The following is a 24105-nucleotide window of genomic DNA, read 5'->3' on the forward strand; positions in this document are numbered from 1 at the left end:
AGATTCAGCAGCCTTATTTAACAGGTGGAAAAATGTTACTTGTTATAAAAATGCTTATTTTCAAATTCCTAAAATAACACAGTGAATATTCAGATAACATTTTTTAAAGTACTTGAAAGTGAACAATTTTCCCTTATTCTGTTGCTTAATAATTAAATTACTTCTTTGTGATATTTCTACATTAGATCTTATAGGAAATACGAAATATAAATCTGCTCAAGAAATGATTTATAGCTGACCACCTCATATTTTGTATTATTGGTTTCATTATTTAATCTCTGTAATACACATGCAATCTGTATGTAAGTAAAAAGTGTATAGGATTTACTTAGTATTAAAGTGCTATAGTAATATAGGGTGTATTTTGAAGACTTTATTTTTAGGTGCGTAAAACTAATTCCTCTCTTATAAAAGGTGGAAACAATTATCGATTAGATTTAACATTATAAAGTATTGTAGGGTGTGCAGAATAAAGCAGATGTGTACACTTATATAAATTACTTATGAGCAATACATATCTTTATGTATAATACCTATTTTAAAATTAATTCAGTTACTCTGAGTTAGATTTTTTTTTTTAACTTTTCTGGCTACCTTCATCAGACTTGAGAAAAATGCTGTGAACGACAAGCATTTTGAGATGTTCTGTGTTTGGCATGTTAAATGTTAATTGGATTCTCTAGCTATAAAGCCACCTTAAACCATCTTATGTGGGGAGAAGGAAGGGAAATTGAGGTACACTTTTCTCTTGAAAGAGAATATAGAAAAAGTAATTGAAATGCTATTGAAAGTTAAAAGAGTGATATTATTAATTTTTAATTTTCTAAGGACAAATCAGTTGTCCTTGTATAATCAATTTAACATTTACATTTTTCCACTTTCTTTTTCTGGTATGCTTTTGACCATTTCAAAGCAAATTATAAGAAAGCACAGAAGAAAAAGGAAATGACACAGACTATAAACATTTAACTGGAAATTTATTAAGCATTCTGGAAAAAAGCTAGCAGATAAGTTGCTAAAATGACAAAGCTGTAGAATTATACAGTATTCCTTACTGCAAAGCAGCAGTTCTCAACTGGGAGTGATTTTGTCCCTCCAGGCACATTTGGCAATGTTTGGAAATAATTTTGACTGTCCAGACTGGAGTGCTTGGGGTATTGCTACTGGCATCTACTGGATACAGGTCATGGATGCTGCTAAACATCCTATAGTGCACAGGACAGCTCTCAATAACAAAAAATTATCCAGTCCAAAATGTCAACAATGTGAGGTTAAAAAACCCTGCCATAGAAAGTGATGTACATCTCTCATTTTAAAAATAACAGAAGTACAGAGATATGCTTGAGGCCATACAACTACTGAGTGAAGTGGCCAACACTTGAACCTGGATCTTCTGACACCAAGCCATTGTGCTTTCCTTGGCTCTGATTGTTCTGAGAATCAAAACCTCAGTTGTCTTTGAAGTATTATGGGGAAAAAAATAAGAGAGAGAAAGAATCATTAAAATCAGTGCTATGTCCCCATTTTTGTTATGTTTCTTTTAATTGTACTGTCATTGGATTTATATTTTGTTCAACAATGTCTTCTTAATACAACACCCAGAAGTACCCTTTGTTTTGAAATTGATAGCTTCATTAAAAATATAATACATATTATCAATGGTTATTCAATTCAAGGCACCTAGTGAGGCATATTATAGAGGTATAACAAAATATTAAGACAAAATTCAAACTTTCAAGGAAACCAGTGTAAAAAAGAAAATGAAACCTTTGAAATATGGGCAAAGTTATTCAAAATGTAAGTTGAACAGTGGTAGAAACAATCTTGCATCTGAAATTGATTGCAGGAAACTACCTAAATGTTCAAGAATAGGGAATATTTGGGTACGTGACAGTATTTCTATAAAAAGGAATATTATATACTTATTGTAACTGATATTTATGATAAATTTATAATAGCAAAGGTATATGTTTATGTTAAGTGAAAAAAATAGGATACAAAGTTTACACAGCTACTTTTAACTAAGATGAAAAGTTATAGAAAAATACTAGAAGATAAACTATTTGGTGTACAGTATTATAAATTCAAAGTGGTGGCACTACTGCATTGTACTAAACAAGGTAAGTTATATTGATCCATTCATTCATATAGTGAATAGTTTCTCAACACCTTCGATGTTTCAAGCACTTGCTAGATCCTTGTAGTCTTATTAGGGAAGACAGGTGAGCAACGAGTTGTGTTAAGTAATAAAGAAGTCCTGTGGGAGTGGAAAGCTGAAGCTGTGTATTGTTATTAGTAAGGGTAGGCTAAGCTAAGCTGTAGTAACCAATTAACCCAGAAACCTTCATAATTTATCACACAAGTTATTTGTTTTTCATTCAAATAATGTCCAATTTGTATTAGGTGGCCCTTATCCATCTTGCAGAAGCATATGGTTTCTTAGGTCTCCAAGAAAGAGGAAGGGAGAGTTTGAGAATCCCACAGCATGTTTTGAAGGGCCAGTCTTGTAAGTGGTTTGTAAATCAGCTTTATTTCCCCAACCAAACTGGAAGCCAGCCTGGGCAATGTAGAGGAGGTACATTTGACTATTTGGTAAATACCAACTCTGCCTCTGGTCTTTACCACAGATTGAACAATTCAGGAAAGGTTTCCCCAGAAGCCATAGCATTTAAGTTGAGACCTGAAAAGTAAAAGGTAGTTAGCTAGAGCAGGAAGGAGGTAAAAAGATTCTTTCAGGTAAAAATTTTGTGCCAGTGCCTAGAGTAAGAGAAGAACTTCATGAACGTTTAAAACTTGAACATTGAATGTAGGGGCACAGCAGGCAGGGGCACAGTCCTAAAGGACTTTATAAACTGTGTAAGGGTGTTTAGAAATTAATTCTGATGGCAGTGGGAAGTCACTTGCAGGTTTCATGTGTGATAAAGTTTGAGTAACATCAGGAGAGTAATGTGATAAAGTTTGTATTTTAGAACGATCACTCCAGTTGCAGTGAAGAATGTGGATTGGAGGAGAGCAAGATAGCAGGTGGGAGACCAGTTTAGAAGTTCTAGCATCAGTCCAGTTAAGCAATGGTGGTGGCCTGTATAAGGAATGGGAATGGAAAGAAACGGATAGATTGGAGAGATATTTAAGAGATATAGTTATTGGAATTTAGTATTCTTTTGGATTGGCAATAGAGGAAAGGGTTACACGAGAGAAAGGGAGTGATTGGTTCAGTTTGGCACATGTTTGAATTGGAAACATTCAAGATATCAAAGTGTTTATATCCAAATGAGACAAGAGATCCTAGCTAAATATATAGATTTTTCAGCATATAGATCCATGCTATATGCTGAAAGCCATGAGAGTACATGAGTTTGCACAGCGGGAATGCATACCGAGAGAAGAGGGTGTATGACGGAGCCCTGTGGACAGTCAGGAAGAGGTTATTAACTTTCACGTTGCATCTGAATCACCTGGTGAGCTTTTCAAAAATATCATACCTAGGTTTCTCACTCCAGTAATTGCAAATCAGTTGGTCTCAGGTGTGTGCTAAGGTAATCTACTGTTTCAGAAGTCCCGTGGTGATTCTAATGTATAGCCAAGCTTGAGAACCATTGATGTAAGAGTTAGGCAGAAGACGAAGAGAGGCCAGGTGCGGTGGCTCATGCCTGTAGTCCCAGCGCTTTGGGAGGTGGAGACTGGAGGATTGTTTGAACCCAGGAGTTCAAGACAGGCATAGGCAACATGGCGAGACCCTGTCTCTACAATAAAATAAAATAAAATAAATTAGCCAGGTGTGGTGGGACACACCTGTGGTCCTAGGTACTTGAGAGGCTGATGCAGTTGGATCGCTTGAGCCGGAGAGGTCGAGGCTGCAGTGAGCCATGATCGTGCCACTGTACTCCAGCCTGGGTGACAGAGCAAGACCTCATCTCAAAAAGTAAAAATAATAAGACAAAGATAATACAAAAAAGACTAATGAGAGTGGGCAGTGGACAGGAGGAAAACTATCTGGTATTTCCAAGACAAAGAAATAAAAGTTTTAAGGTGTGAGTTTTTAGCTGAGTCAAAAGCTGCTAATGAGTAATGAACTTACTTATAATTAGTATTGAGGAATGGAAGTAAAAACTTACAAGAATTAGAGAAAGTAATCTTGGAATCTTTAGTTAGATGTGCATATTTTATCTCCAAAAAGAAAATTGTGATACATCTTATAGAATACTTTTGTCAACTCATGAATGTGTTTATATATTTTTATAATGATATTGTTATTTCTTATAGTTTCAGACTTAATGAAAAGGAAAAAAAAGCAATTAGTACTGCCTTGAAATGTACCAAGTGCATGAGCTTTTAAATATGGGACACTTTTAATGGCAGCTCTGGAAAAGTTCGGCAATTTGGGGCATTTGGAGGTTATCGTGAGGTTCTACAGACTTGGGTAATAAAAGAAAAGTGAGAGAGTGTGTCGGGAAAGAAAGGTAAAATGAGCTGAGGGAGAACTGTCTGATATGTAAAATTTTCTAGAACCCAAATCAGACTGTTTTACCTCTGAAATTCATCAGATCTGATGCCTTTGGTATATTTTGGGTGTTCTTAATTAGGAAGGACTCATTTGGAAGGATGCTAACTCCAGTTTATCTTTGTTCAGTTCTAACCTACTGAATTTCTGAATATCCACTTCCTCCAGTTTTCCAAGGTCTACTTTTTCAGTCCATGTATCTTTCAGCAGGGTATAGGTGGAAATGATCATTCATTCACATAAAAATATTAATCCAATTGATATTTATTGATCATCTGGCATTATTTGATGCTAGGTATGAAATGGTAAATAAAAGTCATGCCCTCAAGGAGCTTACAGCCTAGTGGGGTAGACAGATAATTAAACAATTGGAATATAATGTGTTGAGTTTACTAAAAATCTGATAGACAGGGCACCCAAATCCATCCCTTAGAAGTTAGATGAATCTTCTGGGAGAATGTGACATTTCAAGTGAGACCTAAGATCTTTAAGGAGAGTAGGAACTTGCCAAGCGAAGATCAGAGTGAGTGTTGGGTCACTGGGAAGGAAGAATGTGCCCCAGGCTGAAGGAAGAGTTAGAGGACAATGTTCTTGAAGCAAGAGAAAGCGAAAAGCCGTGTATTGACTATGAAAATTAGATCACGTTAACTTCCCCTTGGCTTCTCTAACTCAGTTATCAGGTATACTCAGATTTTCCTATAAGTTCAAACCTCTATTTATAGCCTTCAAATAATGGCAAATAATAACTAAACCTTCTTTCAGTTATCTCCTGCTGCATAACAAATTACCCCAAATTAGTGGAATAGAATAGCCATTTTATATACTCACAGATTGTGGGTCAGAAATTCAGACAGGGCACAGTAGGGATGGCTTTGTCTCACTTTCATGCTGTTTGGGGTCTCAACTTGAGGACTAGGAGGCTGTGAGGGCTGAAATAATCTGCAACATTGTTTATTCGTGTGTCTAGCAATTGATTGTGTTTGGCTAGGGAGCTCAGTTCTCCAAAAGGGCCTGTGCCATATGGTCTCTCCTCATAGGCTATTTTATGCTTCTTCACAACATGGTGATCAGGTCCCAAGAACAAATATTTCAAGAGGAAGGAAACTAGGTGGAAGCTTTATCCTTTGTATGACCTATTCTTTGCCATACTCTTTTGGTTAGAGCAGTTGTAAGCCTTTGCCCACATTCAAGGGACGGGAGCATACAACTTACTTCCCCTCTCAATGGGAGGAGTGTCAGTCACATTGTTAGAAGAGAATGTGGGATAGGATTGATTGATTGATTGATTGATTGGCATCTTTGTAAAGTACAACTTGCACACTCCTCATTTCAGAATGTTTACAAATAACAAATCTATGTTCCACTGCATGGGTAGGTCACTAATTATCATTTTTAGTTTTAGCTTACCTGTTGGTTATTCATCCATGATGTCTTTGACCTTACTTTTAAGGTATATTGTAAATTTTTTTGTGGCCCCATTCTTTCTTAATATTTGCAAAAACGGAAAGAAGCCTAAAAGTGGTAATAAGAAAAATTAGGTCAGGCACAGTGACTTCTAGTGCTTTGGGAGGCTGAGGCAGGAGGATCACTTGAGGCCAGGAGTTCAAGACCAGCCTGGGCAACACAGTGAGACCCCATTTCTAAACATTAAAATTAGAATTTAAAAAAATTAGCCAGGCGTGTTGGCACATGCCTATATTACTAGTCATTCAGGTGGCTGAGGCAGGAGGATTGCTTGAGCCCAGGAGTTTGAGGTTGCAGTGAGCTATGCTCACTCCACTGCACTTCAGCTTAGGTGATAGAGAAAGACCCTGTCCCTAAAAGAAAAAAAAAATCATATGGTTCCAATGGAAATCAAAAATACTTTTAATTAAAATAGTGATAAAACTACTGCTTATGTGTTGTCACTTTAGTTGTCACATATATATAAATGGACATCAATGAACATTCATAAACTGTAGATATTTTAAGTAGAGGACGTTCAGTACTATTTTATCATCTTTACAAACATGCTAGCTAGTTAGGACAGTGTTTTTTTTTTAACTTCATCTTATTGCACTATGCTGTCTGCTAGCTTCAGCTGGTAATATAAGCAGAATATTAAGCTAGAAAAATTGTGTTCTCTCAGTAAAAATAGGTGCTAAAATTAAAAACACAATATATTACACTTCTGTTTGTTTTGTCTTTTGGTTGGCCCTGATATTCTTGTGCATAGAATTGTTTAATATCTATGTCTGTGTGAGTTATGTGTGTATGTGTGCATGCATGTATATACATACACACACATAGGCTGAACAATTTTAATGTCATACTTGCATAGTTAGCCATAAGTCTGAAATTAATCCTTTTCTTGTTTCTATCTTAACCCATCACTGACTCTTTCGATTTAAAATGTTCCAGGAAGGCCTGAATTAAATTGAAAGGAAATTTTTTAAAACTCATATATCTGTTCCTGATATCAAGTTTGCTGTTCTAATACATCCTATCTCCCCTTCTTCTGCCTCAAAATACTGTAAGAACAAGGTTGAACTGTAAGAAGTTAAACAGGATGCTATTTTCACTTACTTTGTCCAAATCTCAGAATCAGAGACCTGAAAACAGCTTTCCAATGATTTTATCAAAACCTAAGTTAAGATTTTACAAAGGCGGTTTCAAAAAAATCAAAAAACAAAAAACCTAGTTTAAGAAGATGGTAGTGTCCACTGTTTCTGTCAGATGCTTTACATTTGTTACCTCATTTAATCCTCACCGTTCATAGGAGTGTGTATTATTCTTTATTTCACAGAGAAGAAAGCTAAAGCTGGAAGAAATGAAGTAGCTTGTCTGTTACACAGCTGTGACATAGTGAGGTTACACAGTGGTGACATAGTGATGACTGCAGAATTCTAGGCCATATCTCCCTAATTCCAAATACTGTGTTCTTTCGGTGGTATCAGTATTGGTTGCTTTTCTGTAATATTTCTTAGTTATTTTGATTTTGATTTGACATTTATATGAGGAGTCAGAATTAAATTGCTTATTTTACACAGAGAGAGAGAGAGAGAGAGATCCCACACACACACACACACACACACACACACACACACACAGAGAGAGAGATCCAAATCGTTTGTATAGGGCATTTGTAGGAGCAGTAGAAGACGTAGGAAAGCAGAACATTGGCATTACCAGGAGCTCACAGTCTGTTCACTGGCAGATCAAATGTTTTGTGGGGAATTTTTTTTAGCTCTTTGTTATGACCAAAAAAACATACAAAAGAAACTATGAAAAGCATAATTTATTATATGTTGTACAAGACCAGAACATTCTAACTCACCAAGAAACGATAGATGAAAAAATTTAATCAGAACATATTGAATTGTCTGTAAAAATATTTATCTTATTCTGTAAGAAATCAGACTGTTGTCTTAGAATAAATTCCTCAGATATCCATGTAAGCTACATGAGGAAAATTAAATGTGCTTTATCTGCTTGTATTATGTTTTTCTTTATTGTTCCCAAGCCAAACCCGGCTCCAACTATGTTGCTACTTACTGATTGACCCTTCTGTTATTTTGCTTTCCATCAAAGGCTTTTTTTCTCTTCAGGGTAGCATATACTCTAACACTGGGGTTGCATTTCTAACAGATCAAAATTAATCTGATTGAAAACATTGCAGCTTTGAAAATATTTTAATATTTACTGTAGTGTCTCCTGGGTAAATATTTCTGGGGCCATAGAAAAGTTAAGATAAAAGTAGTGGTATGAGATACTCTCTCCGAAGCTCATCACTGATAGAGGCAGAGCCAGGACTGTGGCCTTAGTTTAGGGAACCTTTCCAGGAAGCAACACAACCTGTTGATGTTGCGATACATGCTACATGCTAAGTAGGCAAATTAGTGCATATGGTTTTGAAATAGCCTTGGAATTCAGTGAAGTGCCCTTTCTTTGTTCTAGACCAGAGATATACCCACCTTTTCCATCCCATCATAGATCCCCTGGATTTTTTCATACAGTTTCTAGCCATACAGTGCGTAGAAAACTCAAATAAGATGGATGTGATTTTCTTAAAAAATTTCATTATATTTTAGTCAAAAATGAATCTCTGAAGTTTTATTTCAAATTAAATAAAGGTATCTGTGCCAGAGCTAGGAGAATAATTTAAAAATATTATATAATTCATATTATTAAAACTTGTTTTGAGCATTATTCAGTAGTAAATTTAAATTCCTACTCCTTAGGAAATAATTGTTATAGCAAGTACCATGCTTGACCAAGGCAGTATGGCATATGTGTGCATGATGAGGCTGTGAGAATATGAGATTTTGCAGCATTAACCTGAGTACCCTACTCTTCCCTTTCCCCTGACTAACTCTAATTTATTCTTTAATAAACAGCTTAGAAGTCATCCTTTCGGGAGATAATCTTTGATCTCTTCATTTTAGATTAGGTGTATCTCCCCTGTGAACATCTGTAGTGCCCTGTGCTTGCTTCTGTCATGGTACATCTGTTTATTCTCTCCCCCTCACTGGACCATAAGACTGTTTGTTGTAAGCGGACTGTTTTTCATCTTGTATCCTTAGCAGCTAATCTTGTACCTGATACTTGGTAGGTACTAACATCTTTGTTCATTAAATGCATACATGAAAAAAATGAATATGAATAGATTTACAGGTATTTTATGAAGCACAAATTCATAGAAGATTGTGTTTGCAGAGGAAAAGGCCTGAATTTGTTACCCATGAAACACTAAACCAGTGTCTTTGTTATGCTTCTTTGTCCCAACCTGCAATATTATTTTTGTTCCTTTGGATCTTTAACCTATTGCATTAAACAAAAAATGATTGTCATTTAAGTTAAGTTTTACAACTTTGTCAGTAATATTTTAACACCCAATCTTAACAGTTTAAAAAATGAGTGTTTAAAAATTTTCAGCATTCTCGATTTGCAGTTGTATTGTTAATTTTCTTCCCAAAGAATGTAGCCTTAGTGCATGCCAGTAGCAAATTAGATTTGCCTTATCATGAAAACTTGACTTTTTGGTGGACTCTTTGGAATATGTCTTTGTTTAGAGTTATGGGCTTTCTGATTTAAACCTAAAATTGGGTGAATAATATTTTCAATTTTTATGACACTTTCAGGTTTACAAATTGCCTTCATGTACTTTTTAATGTACTACTCAAATAATAAGCTCGTGAGATATTTAATGCTTGTGAGTTAATATAATAGGATATTATAATATCCCATTTTTTGAGTAAATGAATGAAGAATTATAGAGGTTAAATAACATCCTAAATTGTACAGCTAGTCTTGGAATTTTATCTGTGGGTAGATATTTACTGTTGAGCCCATTTCTTTCATAGTATTATTCGGATTTTTCTATTTCGTCTTGAGTCAGTTTCAGTAAGCTGTATTTTTCTAGGAATTTGTCCATTTCATCTATGTTTTCAAATATATTGGCATGAATTTCTTTTAATATTTTCTTATTATCTGTTTAATGTCTGCAGCATCTATAGTTATATAGTTAGATTATAACGTTTCTTTCTTTTTTTTTTTTTTTTTTTTGAGACAGAATCTCACTCTGCTGCACAGGCTAGAGTTGAGAAGCTCAATCTCAGTTCACTGCAACCTCTGCCTCCCAGGTTCAAGTGATCCTCCAGCCTTAGCTTCTCAAGTAGCTGGGACTACAGGCGTGTGCCATCACACTGGGCTAATTTTTGTATTTTTAGTAGAGATGGGGTTTCACCATGTTGGCCAGGTTGGTCTCGAACTCCTGACCTCAAGTAATCTGCCGGGATCGGCCTCCCAGTGTGCTGGGATTGCGGGCATGAGCCACCACGCCCAGCAAGTTACATAGTTTCTCATGTTAGCAATTTGTATGTGCCTGCCTCGTTTCTTCCTTCTTCCTTACTGCTTTTTGTAAATCTCTCCAAAAGTTTGTCAGTTTTTTAAGACTTTTTTCAGGGCCCACTTTTAGCTTTCTTGTCAGTTTCATTTTATTTTTATTTTCTATATCATTAATTTCTCTTATTTTGATTATGTCTTTTCCTTTGTTTCATTTTGTTTTTCTTTTTAAACCTATTCTATTCAATTCTCCGATCAGTAACTTTCATCCTTCTTTTCCATATGAAGCATTTACAGCTATAAAGTTAAAATTCTCATGAAATATTGCTTTTGCTATATACCACAAAATTATATTTAGATTTTTGTTTTCATTTTGAGATTTTTAGAAGTGTGCTGCTTATTTTGAAAACAATTGGATTATTTCTAGTTATATTTTTGTTAATAAATTCTAACAATCTCATTGTTATTAGAAAATATGGTTTATATATCAATTATTTAAAAATTTTTCAGTTTTACTTTTTTGTCCTAGTACATGATCAAGTTCTGCATATGTTTCATTTTGGAAACATACTTAAAAATAATGTGTATTCTACAACTGTTGATGCAGTTTTATATATATGTCTTTTATATAAGGATAATTGTTGTTCAGATCTTCTGTATTATGGAATTGTCTTCTTTACCTTTCAATTACTGACCTACATTAAATGTCTTCCATTTTGGGGTGTTCGTGTAGTTCTTGTTAAATTTTGCTTTAGGTATTTTGAAGTGATGTTATTATTTACATACAAGTAAATAAATTAAATCTTTTATCATTTTTAATGATACTCATATCTAGGAATGAATTTTTCCTTAGAGTATATTTGCCTTAGACTAATAATAATATAGTTTTTGCTAATAGTTTTCATGAAAATCTTTTTCTACCTTATACTTTATGTTATGTAATTGTCTCTTGAAAAAAAAAAAAATAACTAATTTTAAAAATCCAACCTGACAATTTTTATTTTTTGCTGTATCATATGATACATTTATATTTATTGTATTTGCTGTTATATTTGAATTTATTTCCACCACTTTGTGTTTTTATTTTCCTATTATTTTTTACTTTTTTCTCCTTTATTGCCTTCTTTTTGTATTACTCAGTATTCTTCTTATTATTTGTTTTCCCTTCTACTAGTTTGGAATTCATGCAGTCTATTTGTAGGTGTTTACTCAAGAAATGTTATCATGTGTACTTTTCAATTTATGTACATACTTTTACTGTCTAACCAAACAAAACAAAGGCCTTAATACAGAATATTTTGATTACATTTTTCCAATTTATATATTTCTGTTTTATTCATTTAATTTTGTCATTTTAACAATGTAATAAATAATTATTGTTTTATAACATTTATATTCCTTAGGTTTACTCACATATTTATCATATTTTTTCTTATCATTCCTTTGGCATTGCAGATCTTCTGTCTGTTAGTATTGTCCTTTTGCCTGGAAGGATAAGATATCAACTTATCCTACTTACTCTATCTGGTATTTTAGTTGTTTTAAGTGGTATTCATCCAATAATATCCTGTGAGGATATTAGAGTAGTAAAACCTCTCAATCCTTATTTATCTCCAAATGACCTTATTTCACTGTGATTCTTAGAAGTTATTTTGAGGGGGTATAGAATTTTAGGCTGTGAATGAACTTCTGTAATGTATTGAAGATATTATTTTAGTGTCCTCTGGCTTCTACGATTTCTTTTGAAAACTCATTAGTCTTTCAGTCCTTTGAATGTTTCCCTTTGAGATCTTTTATTTTTCCTTGATTTTCTGCAGTTTCACTATGGTATGTACAGTGTGTATTCTTTGTTATTTATACCAGTTGGGATTCATTGGGTTTCTTGACTATTTGAATTGAGTTTTTTTATCAGATATGAAAATTATTTCACCCAGTATAGGCTCTACCTTCTCTCTTTGCTAGCAATCCAACTTAGATATATTTTACATCTTGTCATGTTATTTTTCATGCCTCTTCCTCTCGAGACTATGTTTGGTATAATTTTTATTTCTCCATTCCAGTTTTCTAATTCTCTTTTCAGCTATATTGAAGTTGCTGTTTAACTTATTCATTGACTTTTTTGCTTTAATTATCATGCTTTGCATTTTTAGAAATTGTTTTTTTTTTTAGTTCATGGTTATTTTTGCATTATTTCTTGAAATATGTGATACAGTTATATTGTATGTATAGTGTGTAGTAATTCTAATACCTCCATCTTCTTAGGATTGATTATGTCATATATTTTTGTTTGTATGTTTTACATATAATGTCTTATTTTTTAAATGAATTTAAATGATTTTTTATATCTTGAACTACTTATTTTTTTAACTTTACATGTGAAGAGAATGTTTCTGTTTCTGTTAGATGCCTGAGAACAGTATTAGTACAATACTGTTAATGTAGGATCACTTTAAATTCTTAGCTTGAGGTTTTGTGGATCAAATGAGTAGTGAGGATTCAAACTACAGACTTCAATGAAGGCTCTCTTGTGGTTACAAATTCTCAGAGAAAATTTATTTTCCCTCTCCACCCAGTTCCGAAGTTCTGTACAGCCTATTTTCCTTGCATTTCCTTAGGGAAAAGGGTTGTGGGTGGGTGAGAAACTAAGTACTGTGTCATAGTGCTTTAAAAGCACAGTCTCTAGACACAGAGTATCAGAATTTGCATTTTGGATCTAATACTAATTAATACTAATCTAATACCAATTAATACTAATTTACCATGAGCAAATTATTTAACCTTTCTGTGCTTCACTGTCTTGACCTCTAAGGTGAGGATTACAATGGTACCTTTTTTATAATTTTTGTGAGGATTAAACGAGTTGATATCTTTGACACACTTAAAACACGGTAGGCTCTATAAATGTTTGCTGTTGTTATCACGATCAATGTTGTGTGTCTAGTTTACGCTTACACTAAGTAGCCTTTTGTGGTCCCAGCATTATGGATGGTCGGCTATTGGGTGTCCCACCTTCTGAGGCAAGAAAAAAAGAAAAAAAAAAAAAGCTAACACTCAAATTCAGCTGATTCAGCAAATATTCTCAAGGTAAAAAACGATTTAAGTGCTTGCCGTAGCACTTTCAGTACCAGTCTTCACTTAATCTTGTCCTCATCATTTCTTTTTTTGCTAGCTCCTGGGTACATTTAAGAGTTTTTGTTTGTTTGTTTGTTTGTTTTACTCTATCTGGTATTTTAATTGTTTTAAGTGGTACTCATGTTACAGGACGTAGAAGTCTATCATACAGCTTGTAAATGCCAAAACTAAGGCTAAAATCCCAACTGATTATGAACATGTGCTTCAAAAAATAGCTGGACAAAGAACATACGTAGACACTTCCTAAAGAAGAAATGTTGCATGGGCATTACATTTGCAAAGTCACTGGTAATACCAAAACAATACCATTTTCTTATCAAATTACGGAAAAAAGGATGAAAGGGACGGAGGGAGGGAAACAGAATTTGAAACCCATTATTGAACATTCAGGAATTCAAATGCCTTCGTATCGTTTACTAACAAGAATGCTAATTGCAGTAGCTCCTACGCAAAGCAGTTTGGCAATGTATGTCCAAATTGTTAACAATTGTTAATTGTTTGGCCAGGCATGGTGACTCATGCCTATAATCTCAGCACTTTGGGAGGCCGAGGTGGGAGGATCACTTGAGGCCAGGAGGTGGAGGCTGCCATGAGCCATGTTTGCACCACTGTACTCTAGCCTGGGCAACAGAGTGAGACTCTGTCTCAAAGAAAAAAAATTATATTTGTGACATAAATTTCAAATCTAAGAATTTATAAAAATAAAGTTATGTGCAAAGCTTTAGCAACAATATGGTCATTGCATCACTTTATAGAAAATTAGAATATTAGAAACATAATTATTTCATCATAAGAGAATGGATTGATTTGACTATTAAATAGCCATGCTATATGGCAATTTTTAAAGATGTCTTTGAAGGATAGGTATGCCATGGAAGAAAGTGCATGATAATTTGTCTACTAGAAAAAGAGATGATTGCAAATGAAAATATACAAATGATCAAAATTTTTTTAAAAACCATGATTATATATAACCATAATCAAAGAGTTCAAAGTATCCAAGCTCATCAAATTGTGTACATTTAAAATGTGCAGTTTTGTGTGTATCAGTTATAACTCAATAAAGCTGTAGGTTTTTGTTTAAATGGTTACAAGTAACAACTCTTGGGAAAGTGGCTTGGGATGATTTTCAAAACATTCTCATTTTGCTTATTTGTATTTTCTACAATGATCTGAACATTATTAAAATAGATAACATACCATTTAATAAATTCCTCAATAAGTTATATGGTTAAAATTATTTTGCATCTATATTTTATAATCTGCCACTTTCTTGGCATGTTCTAAGTACTTTTCCATGTTTCTTCATGGTTTTGGAATTATCCCCCAATGACCACATCATATTCTATTTCTTAAAGTACTAAAGTTAATATATTTTCACCATTGGTGTAAATATTTACTTTGTTGTCATTTACTATGAATAGCATATCAATTAAAATAATTCTGAAGATAATAGTAACAGTTACAATTTACTAAGTACCTTTTTGTTGCTCCACAAAAGTTATCACATTTAATTCTTGGAATAATTCTATGAGTTAGGTATTATTAGCCTCTTATTAAAAATGATGACACTGAGATTCAAAGATGCGAGTGATTGATTAGGGCTAGTGAGAGGTTGAGCCAGAATTCAGTCTAGGTTTGTCTTATTGTTTCTTGATTTGTCTAAATCTTTTCTGGTAGTGTTTCTAAAACTGTTTTGTGATTGTTGACAGGAAATATGATCAGGAATGAAAGTTAGTTTGCATTAATTCTCTTTTCGGGTTCTCATCTGTATTTCTGAATTTTTAAGACTTGTCTTTTCCTTTAGAGTATTGTTATTAAGACTGATACCTTTCAGATTCTCATCTTGTGCATCAGAGCTCCCCTGTTGAATCTCTAGAAGCTTTTAAGATCTTTTTCCTTAGTGTTCTATTCTTTCTTAATGATGCACCTTCTTTTTTCTATTTTTATCCTTTGGTCTGGAAATTAAGTAAACTTCTTCCATTTGGGGATTGTTCCTGTTTTTTTTTTTTTATATATATACTTTCTTGTCTTCTCATTTTGTTTGTGGTGATGTTGCTGCAGGATCGTTTTTTAGCTCTCATCTTATTTGGATGCTGGTCCTCTCAGGCTGGTCCTCTAATTGTCTTACCTTTTTCTTTTTTTTCCTATGGTTAATTTCTCTATTGTTTAGTTCTACCCTGTAAGAGACTTCTTTAGCTTTGTCTTCTAACCCTCTTTTTATAAATTTATGCTATTTTTATCATTTCTCATGAATCTTTCTTGTTCTCTGAGTTTCATTTCTATAGCTTCTGATTCTTGTTTCCTGGATACAACAGTTTCTTATTTCTATGAGGTTTTTATTTTAAATTTTTTTTGAAGTTTCTTCTGTTCTCCAAATTTAATCGGGGGATATTTTGGCTTCTGTTTTCAATTAGTTCATTATTTTTTAATGTAAGGACATGCTCAAAAACTGAGGAGACATGTCCAAAGGACACAGAAGCTGGTTTAAAGGGGATTCCCTCTGGAATATATTTACTAATTAAAAAGGAAAAGATACCTTTAAAATAGAGAAATCTGGCAGATGTTGTCTTAGCCAAAAGATTAAATTTCACAGCACCAATAAAGCACAGCCTAATATCCTGTGCCTTCAACTATGGTAAACTCCAGAAGGAAAAGATGCCACTTTTGTTCCTGCCAATAATGTTTAGCCTAAGTCTAACCATGGGGAATTTACCAGCACATTCAAATTGAGGAACAGTCAGCAAAACTACTGACCTGCACTCTTCCAAAATGTTAGTGATGTGAAAAACCAAACAAGATTGTAGAATTGCTGTAGGTGAAAGGAGAATGAGAGTGAATTATCCTAAATTGAAGGGGAAAAAAAGCAAAAACAACAAAAGGTTGTCTAGGACACTTTGCAGGCAAATGGAAAAATGCAAATATAGATTATAGATCATATCACATTAAACATAAATGTTAAATGTCCTGAATTTATCATTATATTATCACTATTATATATGAGAATATCATTGTTCTTAGGAGACATCTACTGAAGTATATATTTTCACAGTGTGTGCAACTAATTATCAAATGGTTCAGCAAAAATTATAGTATACATACAGATACACAGAGGTCCCACTTTGTCTGTGGGGGTAAGTTCCAAGGTCCCAGTGGATGCCTGAAACCACTGATAGTTCCAAACCCTATATATACTATGTTTTTTTCTATACGTACATACCTATAAGTTTAATTTATAAATTAGAGACAGAGATTAACACAAAGAATTAATAGTAAAATAGAACAATTATAACAATATGCTGTTATAGAAGTTATATGAATGTGGTCTATCTCTCTCTCAAAATATCTTATTGAACTGAACTCACCTATTTTTGGGCTGCAGTTGACTGCAGGAAACTGAAACCATGGGAAAGGAGCAACAACTGTACATATACACAAACATATACCCAGAAATAAGGGAAGGCAAATGTGACAAGAGCCTAGAAATTGCTTAAACGAGATGAAAGGTAAATGTTCTATGGGAATACTGTTATTGGAACTTTTCTTAGGTTTGAAATTTTTCAAAGAATTTATAGTTCTCTTAGCCTATATAAGAAACTATGTGAATATGTATTTGTGTACGCACACATGCATTTTTGAGAACATTTAGGGTATTTACTAAAATCCTACTTCCCAAGGAATCTCCTCAGCGTATGTATATTTTATTAGTAGTTCTGCTCTGTCATAAATATCCTAAACTAAAATGTTCTGTTCTTCTCTATAAAATTATACCATTTATAAGGTTTCTTGAAATGTTTTCCTAAAATGGCCTAACAAACCTTTGTACCAAATACTTTATACTTGGTGCAAAATGAACGTCTTTATGAATTTTTAACACTTTGCAAAGTAAAATAAGCATGAGGAATTATCACATGAGCCTCTTTGCAGTTCATGGTTTACAGTACTTAATAAAAATAGTCTTAGGTGCTATTTCTTCTCCCAACAAATTTAGTTTTAAATGCTTATTGTTGAATCATTATCTCATTTGTTACCCAATTATACTTTCATTTTATTTAAATCTAATTCCCACCATAGTCTGTTAATGGCTTGTCCATCTCATTTGGTCTACCATGGTGCTGAAATTGGAAAAAAAAAAATTCAATCTGGACTCAGAAATCCCAGGAGTCCCTTTCTGGCACTTACTACTTCTAAAACTCAGGCACCTGTTTGATCATCTAAAAATCTCATTGGCCAGGCATGGTGGCTTATGCCTGTAATCCCAGTACTTTGAAAAGCTGAAGCAGGAGGATTGCTTGAAGCCAGGGGTTTGAGTTTGAGTTCGAGACCAACTTGGGCAACAAAGCAAGAACCTGTCTCTTAAATAAATAAATCAATGAATAAATAAATATCTCATTAGACCAGTTACACAGATAGCAATCACCAGTATTACTTCTACTTTAGCGTACAGTGAGTCAGCCATGTCCCTCATTATTATGTGGCTTCTACAGCTGTTCACTCACAAGCTATAGCTAAAAGCTTGCTGCTTTTATCACACAAACTCCTAATACTTGAGGTGCAGTTGGGGTTATAAATAGGTGGTATGACCTGCAGTTTCTTCTTACCCTTTGTAATAATTCATTCTATGATCTAGTGATCAATGCTTCCTTTTTGTTCATAAAGTTAAACTTTTGTGTAACGTTAGGTGCATTGTGTTCCATCTCCTGGGAATATTACCTTGTCGAAAACTTTTTTTTTTAACAGTACTTACTCTCTAACTTATACTATTGATATTTTTGGCATTTACTATTAACAGATTCTAATCTCACTCACTAAAATGTTGTTGACATCCCCAGTTTTGTTGGAGGACTAGAAGATAGAGGAGCTTAAAATAACATGTGTAGAGAAATGATTTCGTTGCTTCTTCTGTTCCAGAGGAACGTGAGTAGTCTCAATATACCTTAGTCTGTTATAAACAGCTAATTTTCAGTATGAAAGCAGTTGCTAGGAAAAGTTCATCAGTAGGACAGAATGCTGAAACTGGAAAATGATGTGCCCATCCATCACTTTGCCTTTCAACTCCATTTTTTTCCTCTTTGTAAATAATCTGAACTATGTCTACTAAGTGGTTAACATAACACACAAGTTTGATTCTTTTATATTTTTAAACTAATTTTCTGTTAGAAAGTAATCTTTTTTAGAAAACATAGAAGAAAAAGAGGAAATAAAAATCACATGCAGAGATAATCATTTTAGCCCTCATTCTTCCAGATTTTTGAGGGATTTTTTTTTTTTAATTAGTTTATGTTACGTTGTTACCTGATTCTTTTCATCAACAGTATATCGTGAACATCTTTCTAGGTCATTTAATTTTCTTTTGCACTGTTATTGGCTGTATAATATTGTATATTTGGCTGTATAATATTGTGTAGTTTTTCCATGATTATTTAAACAGCTTCCCATTATTGGTTCAAATATTTTATATACTAGTGCTCTGATTACGTTGATGAAATAAATCTTTGGACACAATTTCTTTTGAGTAAAAAATACAGTTGCTAGGTAAAGAGTATTCCCATGGCCAGGCATGGTGGCTCACACCTGTAATCCCAGCACTTTTGGTAGGCCAAGGCAGGCGGGATCACAAGGTCAGGAGTTGGAGACCAGCCTGGCCAACATGGTGAAACCCCATCTCTACTAAAAATACAGAAATTAGCCAGGTGTGGTGGTGCGCACCCGTAATCCCCGCTACTCGGGAGGCTGAGGCAGGAGAATCACTTGACCCTGGGAGGCAGAGGTTGCAGTGAGCCGAGATTGCACCATTGCACTCCAGCCTGGGCAATAGAGTGAGAGTCCATCTCAAAAAAAAACAGAGTATTCCAATTTTAAAATTTTTGATACATATTGCTGAACTACTTTCTCTTAAGGACTCTATACCAAAATGGTTTAATTTAATTGTTAGAGAAAACCAGTAAAGGATGTGGCTGGTTTAAATACTGTCTGAGAATTCCAGATAACCTCTCAGCATGCTGAAAAATTGTTGGTTAAAGTTCTGGAGGTGAGAATAAGTTACTTACTGTGTGCTATCATTAGAAATAACATATTAGGAATTACCAGTATAAATTGAAAGGAATACTTATGTAACAGCACAGGATATTTTACCAATATATAAAAGCTATGAGCTATAAGATAGGTTTGGTTAATGTAGCTTCCCCTTCTTTTTTCTTAAATTGGAAATGTCTTTATTGCTGATTCTAATAATGAAAATGTGTACGTTGAAAAAAAAAGTCTACTAGTATACAGAGAATAAAAATTCCTACCTGTAACAGTACTCCTTATAGATAACTACTGAAGTTTGTGTGTATGTATATATATGTATATGCGTATGTATAAAGTATCCACATATACATACATATATATAATTATGTATATTTAATTTTTTAAATTTATTAAAGTGGGAACATACTCTAATCCTTCTGTACAAGTTGCTTTTTAAATATCTATCAATATACTGGTAACATCTTGTCATATTAGTACGTATAGATTTATTTTATTTCCTATTGATAATCATTTAGATCATTTTTCTTTTTTCTTTGTTACAAATAATGGGTGTATTGATTATCATATACAGACATCTGTGTGCTTTATTGTTATTTTCACAAATAAATATTTCTGCAATAGTGGAATTGTTATTGGTGAGCAATGATAAGACTCTGAGCTCCGCTAAGAGAGCTTGCATCCCAGCCTTCGCCACTGACATGCTGTGTAATTTTGACAAGCTAATTAACCTCACTATAAAATTGATATGATTCTTGAAGCCACTTTACAGAATTGTTGAGAATTCTGTATTATTTATTAACAAGAAAATGCATGTAAGGTATTTAGTATGGGTACCTGGCACATAAGAAGTAACTAAAATATTCCCTATTGTTAGGAATTTCCTCCTTTAGCGAATTTTCTATTTATTTCTTTCATTTTTCTTTTGGGTAGTTTATGTTTTTTATTGATTATAGGAGAATTTTGCATACTAAGAATAGTTACTATTTTGTGAGCTATACATATTTTTCCTAATTTATTATATCTTTTGCTGCATTTACATATTTTCATTTACTCAAATGTGTCAGTCTTTTATGGTTTTTTGCCTTTGTGTCATGTTAACAAAGAACATCTCTACTGCAGTATTATAAAATATCTTTCTGTATTCTGTTCCAGAGATCTTATCATTTTTATTTTTTACATTTATTCATTCATTTGAGATAGGGTCTCACTGTCGCCTAGGCTGGAGTGCAATGGCATGATCATGACTCACTGCAACCTTCACCTCCCCAGGCTCAGGTGATCCTCCTACCTCAGCCTTCCAAGTAGCTGGGACTACAAGTGCATGCCACCATGCCCAGCTAACTTTTGTATTTTTTTGTAGAGGTGGGGTTTTGCCACGTTGACCAGGCTGGTCTCAAACTCCTAGGCTCAAGCCATCCGCCTGCCTCAACCTCCCAAATTGCTGAGATTACAGGCATGAGCCACTGCACCTGGCCCCATTTTCTACATTTAAATATTTACATTTACCTACATGTTTTTTTAATGTGGCTAGTACTGTTCCTTCTTCCCTCCACCAAGAGACATATTGGAAATTATAGAGTTCTTTATAGGTTATCACCATGACTGAGAAGTCACTACTGGTATCCATTGCTCAGAAGCCAGAGATGTCTGCCAGAGTCCTGTAGTACAGGGGATTGTCCCTCGAAAAAGAATTCCTGAGTCCAACATGACATTGAAATGTCCTGCCAGACCTCAGAATCTTACTATTGCTTTCTGCCAACAACAAACATGTGAAAACTAAGCATCTAAGAATTCTAAGTAACAAACAATGGGATTCATCTGTTGCTTCTCAGATTAACAGAGCTTAAAAATAATTATACCTCAAGATGTGGAGGAATTCTGAATTTCATATACCAGGGTGGATGTGTAGATTAGTTCAACTTTTTTTGGTTGTTTTATTATTGATTTCTCGTTTTCTTTAGTAGTATAGTTCTGTTTTATTGACACAATTCCTCTCCATATAACTGAAAACAAAGTTAGAAAATTTCAGTCACCATTCCTGTTTCTTGCAGTATCTCTCTTCATTGAATACCATTTATACTGATTGCTCACATTGATCTTTCTCTTCTTAGCTGCTGATTCTACTTTTATATCCAGTATTCCTTATTCATGTAGGTCTCCACTAATAGTATTGTTTGCTTTCTTGCCCTTCCACAGCACATAGGTAGGTCTGATTGCAGGGGTTCCCTGGCAGGAGTGGGCTAGGGAACAATGATTTTAACTATTGATTAAGTGTATGATGAACTGGTAGAATGGAAGCTCATTCCTTTTCTATACATTAAGGTAGATCAGTCATTCCTTGTTATTTTATACCTTTTGGTTTAATATAGATAATGTACAGTAATTTGAGTTTATAGCCTTCTGGTGGTAAAAGTTTATTTAAAAACAGTATCTAAAAGGTTGATAAACATATAACTAACAAATAATTTTCCATAATACCATTTTTCTCAGTGTTTTTTTAAAGCAATTACCCATAAGAGAAGCTGAAAAAAGGCATTTCTAGAATGTGGAAGCATCTTTAGAGATTATGATGAAAAGTTAGATAGCTATAGCTTTTATAGAATTTCAGTAACAAGTACAGTAATAGATCTCTTATGGTTCTTTCTTCTTTCCTTTTTCAATGAAAAACAATGGAGGCTCAGAGGACTAAGATATGTGTAGCCCAAATTTATAGCCTTTTGGAAATTATGTTTTCTCTAACAATAGAACTTACAATATTTAGAATAATGAATGAATTACATCACCTTAAATAATTTCCCACATATTTTTCTCTGCTAGACCTTGCATAGATACTGTATAGAAAGCAGTTGTTTGTAGATGCCAGTCCAGGACATACCTATATTTTTTTTAAGCCAGATGAAAAAATAGGTAAAGTTAATATCCTTTTAAAATAATTAGACTAACCAAAGCACATACCTGGATGGAGAAATAATTTGCCTCTGTAGATAATATCCTTTTAAAATAATTAGACAGAGTAACCAGAGCACATACCTGGATGGAGAAATAATTTGTCTGTGTATATAAAAGAACAAGACTGCTGCCATCTCCACCATCAAAATTATCATTATTATGTTTATTAAGTATATAACTACATGGCAGACAATAATCTATATGCCTTCAATGGATTATCTCATTTAATTCTTGTAAGAATCCAATATAATACATATTATTATCCCCATTTTGCAAATGTAGAAACTGAGACAAGGAGATTTAGGTCACTTGCTCAAGGTCTGATAGCTAGAATAAGACCTAAACTGCCTGAATTAAAAATGTATGCTTACAGTATCATCTTCAGTAAAAAAGAGTTTTTGATCTGCTCCAGCACATGGGGTAAAAGTTTTGGCTGAGTCCTGGAAATCTGCACTACAAAGCACCATAAAGCATCTTGTCCTGTGTCTTACTAGAGTCGGTATTACCGGTATTACCAGTATTCCACTATAGCCCCTAAAGAATGGTCACCACCATTACCCAGAACTTATCACAGTGCCAAGCTCATAGTTGGTAAGTAGTGAATATTAACAGAGAATGAGAGAATATCTGTAATCATGTTCCCATGAACTGACTAAAATGATGGATGACAGAGTCTCATTCTACCAAATAAGTTAGTGTCAAAATGTGCCCCCCAAATTACAAATATGAATTAATTTGCCATATTACCTTATTGCTGTAAGTCAATTATGTTATTAAGAATAACTATTAACCTGGCACAGTGGCTCATACACGCAGTCCCATCTACTTAGGAGGCTGAGATTGGAGGATGGCTTAAGCCCAGGAGTTTGAGACCAGCCTGGGCAACATAAAAATATATATATATATATTTTAAATTAAGCTGGAATGGTGGTGTACACCTCTACTCCCAGCTACTGGGGAGGCTGAGGCGGGAGAATCTCTTGAGCCCAGGAGTTCAAGGTTGCAGTGAGCTATGACTGTGGCTCTACACTCCAGCCTGGGTGAAAAAAGAAAAAAAAACTATTAAAATTCATCATTTTGGTTTATATTACCCGTCACAAAAACCCTGTATCCATTAGTGATCACTCCCCATTCTCCTCTGACCCTACTCCCAGCTCTAGGCAATCACTAATCTGTTGTCTTTCCCTATAGTTTTGCCTATCCTTGACATTTCATACAAATGGAATCATACCATATATGGTGATTTGTCACTGACTTTTATCATTTAGCATTAAAGTTTTCATGGTTTATCCATGTTGTAGTATATCTCCTAACTTCAGTACTTTTTATTGACAAATAATATTCCATTGTATGGATATATACCACATTTTGTTCACCCATCAGTTGATGGACATTTGAGTTGTTTCCACCTTTACTTTTATGAGTAATGCTGATATGAATATTATGTACAAGTTTTTTTGTGGACATATGTTTTCACTTCTCTCAGGTATGTACTCATTATTGGAATTGTTGGGTAAATTTATATTAACATTTTGAGGAACTTCTAAAGTATTTTCAAAAGCAGCTGTACCATTTTACATTTCGAAAAACATAATGAGCATTCCAGTTTCTTCATGTCCTCACCAACATTTTTATCTATCTTTTTTTATTGTCGCCATTTTAGTGAA

At 34.0% G+C, this 24105-nt stretch overlaps 1 protein-coding gene across 19 annotated transcripts in view; it reads left to right on the top strand.

The window, feature by feature from the left end:
• The window catches only part of MBD5 (methyl-CpG binding domain protein 5), a 475596-nt gene that overhangs the window by 74508 nt on the left and 376983 nt on the right, over positions 1-24105 (top strand). For 2 of the 19 annotated variants that reach the window (XM_063712781.1, XM_063712783.1), the window contains 2 exons: positions 16839-16962; positions 18289-18373. The exons of 16 other annotated variants lie outside the window; for them this stretch is intronic. The gene's annotated coding sequence lies outside the window, so the exon portion shown is untranslated. Of the gene's footprint in view, positions 1-16838; positions 18374-24105 lie in introns of all 19 variants that reach the window. One more of the 19 variants, XM_063712777.1, reaches the window with a different exon arrangement.

The sequence above is a fragment of the Pongo abelii genome, chromosome 11 (genome assembly GCF_028885655.2).
Source record: "Pongo abelii isolate AG06213 chromosome 11, NHGRI_mPonAbe1-v2.0_pri, whole genome shotgun sequence".
In the NCBI taxonomy this organism is placed as follows: Eukaryota; Metazoa; Chordata; class Mammalia; order Primates; family Hominidae; genus Pongo; species Pongo abelii.